Source organism: Hylobates moloch, unplaced genomic scaffold (genome assembly GCF_009828535.3).
Source record: "Hylobates moloch isolate HMO894 unplaced genomic scaffold, HMol_V3 SCAFFOLD_8, whole genome shotgun sequence".
Lineage (NCBI taxonomy): Eukaryota > Metazoa > Chordata > Mammalia > Primates > Hylobatidae > Hylobates > Hylobates moloch.
In genome coordinates, this window is record NW_026652283.1 from 46,388,007 (window position 1) to 46,394,750 (window position 6,744).

Here is a 6,744-nt window from a genome sequence, read left to right on the forward strand (position 1 = left end):
CATCAAGTATCTGAGGACATCAACATTAATTCATGTACAAACATCTGTACCATTTGGTACTACTTTTCAACAAATGCCAAGTAACCACCAATCCAACTCTGGGTCTCTCCTTGGTGAGCAGGCCCACCTGTAGGACTTACTGTCTCCTCTGCTCAATCTCCTGCTATCATGCTGGACAACTGTGACATTCATACTGATGACATACTCGACACAGCCCCTTAATCTCCCACTACTTCAATAACCTACACCTCCATTCCCCTTCAACAGCATTGAGAGAGTTAAGCCAGTTTTTGTCTTTACCTTGAAATAATGAACTCTGAGCTGTCCAATTATATATTTCTTACAAAATCTGGTCTTCAACCACATTTCTGATTGTCTTTTTATTCTCTAAGTACACCAGCCTCCCTATAGATTGTGCTTCTTATAACTCCCAGCTTGGTCCCTTGGAATCAAACATATCTCCTACACTATCAATAGCAGTGTAAAGTTGCTTCCCATTTTATCTTTCTGTCCTGCAAGTTTCAATTTTGAATCAATCCAACCATCTTTTTTGTCCTACTATTCTTAGGCTGTTGAAGAAAGTGTAAAATCCATGCTACTGGGCCCCATTACAAATATATTATTTCTAACTAGTAGGACCCTCAATGTGGTCAACAGTCTTTTAGCTCCTGAGTTTCTTTCGCTTCTTTTTTTTCCCCCAGGCTGGAGTGCAGTGGCACAATCTTGACTCCCTGCAACCTCAGCCTCCCGGTTCAAGCAATCCTCCCACCTCAGCCTCTCCAGTAGCTTGGGACAACAGGCATGCACCACCACACCCAGCTAATTTTTTAACTTTCTGTAGAAACAAGGTCTCACGATGTTGCCCATGCTGGTTGCAAACTCCTGGGCTCAAGTGAGCCTCCCACTTCAGCCTCCCAAAGTGCTGGGATTAAAAAATCCAAAGTGAGCCACCACACCTGGCCAACAATTTTTTTTGTTAAATCTTTATTCTCTTTCATTTTCCATTTAAGATTCCCATGGCCATAATACTCAAGTCAGAAACTCACCATAGTGTCTTCAGTCTCCAAACTGACTTCTCCACAGATAAGTAATCACATCAATAAGGCCATCTGTCAAACTCCCTCACTTTCCTTCCCTTCTACCACATTATTATCCATTTTCACTACTATCCTTTTGGTGTCAAAGGGCAAAATGCCTGACTGACATATTTCCTAGATGAACTTTCCCCTCACTTACAGAACTGTTTCACCTGTACTGAAAAGAAAAACACACATGTGCCATAATGGAAAGAACACAGGTTTCAGAACTAGACATACCTGCTCAAATCCTTGTCCACAGTATTCTCAACTGTAAAAGATGGATACTGACATGTTAACCACAAGGCTATTGTGATCTATAAAGCATCTTTATGTACCTGGCATATAGTATATTCTCCATAAAGATGAGTTTCACTAGAACCAGCTCTCCCTCACAACCAAACTCTGGAGAATAATTTTACTCATTTCTTCTCATTTATTCCTCAATCCATCGTGATCTCACTACTACCTTCATTGCCATCCCCACCCTACCAAAACTGCATTTCAGAGGAAACAAGTGACCTCCTGATTGCTAAATACAGGGCAGGTCGGGCATGATGGCTCACCCCTGTAACCCCAGCTCTTTGGGAGGCCGGGGAAGGCAGATAGCTTTGAGCTCAGGAGTTCGAGACCAGCCTGGGCAACACAGAGAAACCCCGTCTCCACAAAAAATTATCTGGGTGTGGTGGCTCCTGCCTGTGATCCCAGCTACTCAGAAGGCTGAGGTGGGAGGCTCCGAGACTGCACCACTGCACTCCAGCCTGGGCGACAGAGTGAGACCCTGACACCAAAGAAAAAAAAAAAAAAGCTTCTTAATTCTCATTCAGCTGGACCTCGGGAGCATGTGACATTGATAGTCACTCCCCTCCCTTCTTGAAATCCTTTCTTTGGCTCCTATTATAATGCTGTTACGTTCTAGTTCTTGTCCCGTTCCTTTAATCTCTCTTTTTCAGTGTCTATTACCTTTCAAACAATGATGCTCCTTCTGGTCCACAGTCCTTCTCATCTTTCATTCCATACTAAGGCATACAAATATCCCCCATATATTCTCTTGACCCTCCAAATTTATGTATCCAGGTCCAAGCTTTCTCCCAATTTTCAGACCCAAATTTCCAGCTACCCACAGTGATATTTCAAAACACCTCAGGCTCACGCCTGTAATCCCAGCACTGTGGGAGGCCAAGGTGGGCAGATCGCCTGAGGTCAGACGTTCGAGACCAGCCTGGCCAACGTGGGGAAACCCCCGTCTCTACTAAAAATACAAAAATTAGCCGGGTGTGGTGGCACATGCCTGTAATCCCAGCTACTCGGTAGTCTGAGGCAGGAGAATCGCTTGAACATGGGAGGAGGAGGTGGCAGTGAGCTGAGATCATGCCACTGCACTCCAGCCTGGGTGACAGAATGAGACCCCGTCAAAAAAAAAAAAAAAAAAAAAAAACGAACAAACAAAAAAACCCTGAAACTTAACTTGTTCAAAACCAAATTTATTACCTTCTCTCAAAATTGCTTTTTTATTCTCCCTATTTCAGATGAGATCAGGCGCGTTGAGGGTGATATGACCGGAGACTATGTTCCCTATTTCAATTAACACTACCGATTCACACCATCAGCCAAGTCAGAAACTTTCTACTATTCCTCTCAACTTTATTTTGAAACCTCTTGGAATTTCGGGCCATTCCCTCCCGCCTGGATGAGCACACTCGTTTTCTGCCTACCTGGCCTTTCCGCCTCCACGGTCTTCACTTTCAATCCTTCCTCTATATTTTCACCAGAGATAATGCAATCATACCAAGCTCCTGCTTACAAAACCTTCAACGGCTCCCCATGCATGCAGCATAAAGTCCAAATTCCTCAGCAAGTTCTTCTCAGAGGTATACAATTTAAAGATTTTTAAATTACACAAACCTGGGTTTCACTTGTAGCGAAATCTGAACACTGGCTTAGTCCAGTCTTCATAGCGAAGAGTAAAAAGCAGAGAGGGGAAAGGAAGGGAGATGATGACAAGCGAGGAAAGAAGAGGGGGAAGGCAGTAGGGTCTGAGGGGAGGAAACTGTTTTCCTGGGTAGAGGTGAACGTTTTCGAGGGAAGAGTGTATCGGAGGGAAGTCAAGTGAAGGAACCCAGATCTCTGAGGCAGGAGCGGGTATGAGAGCAGGGAGGCGCTCAGTGGGGAGCTGGAAGTCTCTGAAACAAGAGTTTTCCGAGAAAATGAAAGATCCCCAATGCGAGCAAGGTAACTTCTAATGGGTTCCCAGGTTCTAAGGGGGAGCAGACGTGGCGGGGAGCCTGTGGGAAGTGAGAAGGAAAGGAGAAAGCGGCCAGGAAGGGAGCGTCCGCCGCCGCTGAGAGGGGGACCTCTGGGAAGCCGAGGGGTCCCGTCGGGTGCGGAGGGGCGCAGGCGCCTCTCCTTCGGGGCAGAGGAGGTGGAGCGGCCGCGCGCGCGAGCCGGGCAGGATGCCCGGGTTTGTGTCCCCCGTCCTCTTTTCACGTTACCTGAGGCAGGACTGAGCAGCCAGAGGGGTGCCTGCGCGGGCAAGAGGAGGAGACGGCGGCAAAGAGGGAGCATAGTAACCCTCACAGCTCGTTGGTGGCAGCGGCTCCTTAGCCTGCGGAGGCGGTGGGAGCCCCTAGCGCAGAAGCCAGCGACTTAGCTGGGCTAGCGGCGGCAGAGAACGAGGAGACTACTGCCATGGCCCCACAGTCGGGGCCGCTCCCCCTGCCTGTTTGGCGGGGCCAGGAGGACAATCCGACCAGCGAAACCAACAGGGCAGCTGGTAGCTCTCCTGAGCTCCGGGGCCGCGAGAGACTGAAACGCCTAACCGGCCCAGCAGGGGGGCTGGGGGGCGGGGTCTCGACTGGCCACGCCCCTCCCTCAGGCCCTCCCTCAGAGTAGCCAATCAACCGTCAACTCCTGATAAACGAGCTAGTGAAATTGCCCAATTAGCGCTAGGAATGCCACGTGGTATGAGGGTGGGCACAATGGGCGTCCAGAAAAGCCAATCAACAGCCGTAGGCGCCAACTCCGGAGGATGAAGGGAACCAATACGAAGGAAGTCGAGGTAAAAACAGAAGAAGCAGTGTGTGGGAAAGGCGGAACCGAGGAGGAGGGAATACACCTGGGGGAAACCCAAGTCCAGGAGCCTCTTAGAGGGCGGGGCAGTAAACACAAGATGGACCAATAAAAATGTTAAACACAGAAATGATTGGTAATTGATAAAGCCAATTGAAAATGGACTAGACTGGCGCGGCTTTCGGGTTGGTCAAGGTATAGCTGGGTAAAGAAAAGCGGTAAGAATGCTGCGCCCTGCAGGATTTCAGTATAGTGAGGAGGAAAAAATATATCAATAAAACCGACTTGAAATAGAGCAGTCAGTAGAGCTAAACAAAATGCTAGGGAAGCAATTAATAAAGACTATGAGATTCGGTTAAGTGAAAGCTTAGAGGAGGTAACACTTCAGCTAGCTTGAACACAGATTTTGAAAGAAAGCTGGTGGGGAATAAGTTGGGATTTTTTTGTTGTTTTTATTGTTTTTTTTTGTTTGTTTGCTTTTTGTTTTTTTTTTAGAAGGGTCTTACTCTGTCGCCCAGGATGATGGAGTGCAGTGGCGCGATCATGGCTCTCTTGCAGCCTCAAACTCCTGGACTAAGATGATCCTCCCAACTCAGCCTCCCCGGATAGCTGAGACTACAGGCGCACGCCAGCATGCCTGACTAATTTTTTGTGTATTTTGTAGAGACAGGGTTTACCATGTTGCCCAGGCTGGTCTGTAACTCCTGGACTCAAGTGATCGGCCCACGTCGGCCTCCCAAAGTGCCGGGATTACAGGCGTGAGCCACCGCTCCCAGCTAAGAATTCTGCCCAGCTGTTCAAGGCACATATTTCTTCACTCTTTGCTTGTGCCTGGACATCAGGAGCTCATAATCTCATGCCTGAAGAGACTGGAACAGGAGAAGGGCAAGAGCAAGCAGTATGGGCCTTACTGTATTAGCACTCCCAGGGGTTAGAGACCCCTTTGCAGACATCTTAAGACTTCCATCCTCCTGGAAGAGTATAGGTGGTATGCATTCCTGGTGGCCATAAAGTTTAAGAAATACAGCCAAGGCCGGGAGCAGTGGCTCACGCCTGTAATCCCACCACTTTTGGAGGTCGAGGCAGGGGGATCATGAAGTCAGAAGATCGAGACCATCCTGGTAAACATGGTGAAACCTCGTCTCTACTAAAAATACAAAAATTAGCTGGGTGTATTGGCGCGTGCCTGTAGTCCCAGCTACTCAGGAGGCTGAGGCAAGAGAATCGCTTGAGCTTGGGGAGCAGAAGTTGCAGTGGGCCAAGATCACACCACTGCACTCCAGCCTGGGCGACAGAGCAAGTCTCCGTCTCAAAAAAAAAAAAAAGAAAAAAGAAATATGGCCAGACACAGTGATTCACTTCTGTAATCCCAGCACTTTGGGAGGCCAAGGTGGATCACTTGAAGCCAGGAGTTCGAGACCAGCCTGGGCAACATAGCGAGACCCTGTCTATACAGAAAAAAAAAAAAAAATGAGCCCAAAATGGTGGCATGTAACTGTGGTCCTAGCTACTTGGGAGGCTAAGGCCAGAAGATCACCTGAGCCCAGAGGTCAAGGCTACAGTGAGCTGTGGATGGTGTCACTGCACTCCAGCCTGGACAACAGAGCAGGACCCTGTCCCAAAAAAATATAAAAAGAAAGAAAGAAGTGTGGTAGGAGATATTAGAGAGAGAAGAGGCTGCATGTGGGTTGGGCTTAAATGCCAATATTTAAATTTGTCTTTTGTTTTTTATGCTGTGAGAGCTATTCTTGAGCAGGACCATAAACTAAACAGGGCAGTGTTTTAGGAAGATTAATTGGTAGCTCACAGAATCTCTGAAGGGAGAAGAGAGATCACCCCAGCCTAGCCCCCTGACCAAAGGCTTTTTGGTACCATTCTTCTGGCAACAAATCATGTGCTGCCACCTGGTGACAGCTCAAATAACAATTTTCCACATTGCTATTTAATATTTCTGTTGAGGTTGGGTGTGTGGGCTCAGACCTGTAATCCCAAGGGCTTTGGGAGACTGAGGTAAGAGGATCTCTTGAGCCCAAGGGTTTAAGACCAGCCTGGGCAACATAGTGAGACACGTCTCTACAAACAAAAATCCTTTTTTAATTAGCTGGGTGTGGTATCACATGCCTGTAGTACTAGCTACTAAGGAAGCTGAGGCAGGAGGATCACTTGAGCCCAGGAGTTCAAGACCAGCCTAGGCAAGATGGCGAAACCCTGTCTTTACAAAAAGTACAAAAAATTAGCCGGGTGTGGTGGCGCATGCCTGTGGTCCCAGCTACATGGGAGGCTGAGGTGAGAGGATCGCTTGAGCCCAGGAAGTTGAGGCTGCAGTGAGCTGTGATCTCTCCACTGCACTCTGGCCTGGGTAACAGAGTGAAACTCCATCTCAAAAAAAAAAAAAAAAAAAAAAGTGGACACATGCAGTTCATGTTCCATGTTGTCCAAGTAGTGAAAAGGATCAGGATCATTAGTCACAAAGCATTTTTTAATGAAATATAATAGAAAATATCAGTGTATCATTCCCACTAAGGATAAAAATTAAATCATAACATTTTTGTTTCAGTTAATAAATCTACACACATATTTACTAGGTCACAATGTAAAT

General features: G+C 47.3%; 1 protein-coding gene across 3 annotated transcripts in view; it reads right to left on the minus strand.

The window, feature by feature from the left end:
- Positions 1-3,880, minus strand: part of TESK2 (testis associated actin remodelling kinase 2) — a 148,638-nt gene extending 144,758 nt beyond the window's left edge. The window contains exons 1-2 of one of the 3 annotated variants that reach the window (XM_058442323.1): positions 3,569-3,861; positions 1,317-1,347 (exon numbers count right to left, since the gene is read on the minus strand). The gene's annotated coding sequence lies outside the window, so the exon portion shown is untranslated. Of the gene's footprint in view, positions 1-1,316; positions 1,348-3,568 lie in introns of all 3 variants that reach the window. The other 2 variants (XM_032160641.2, XM_032160643.2) reach the window with 2 other exon arrangements.
- Positions 3,881-6,744: the final 2,864 nt, after the last annotated feature.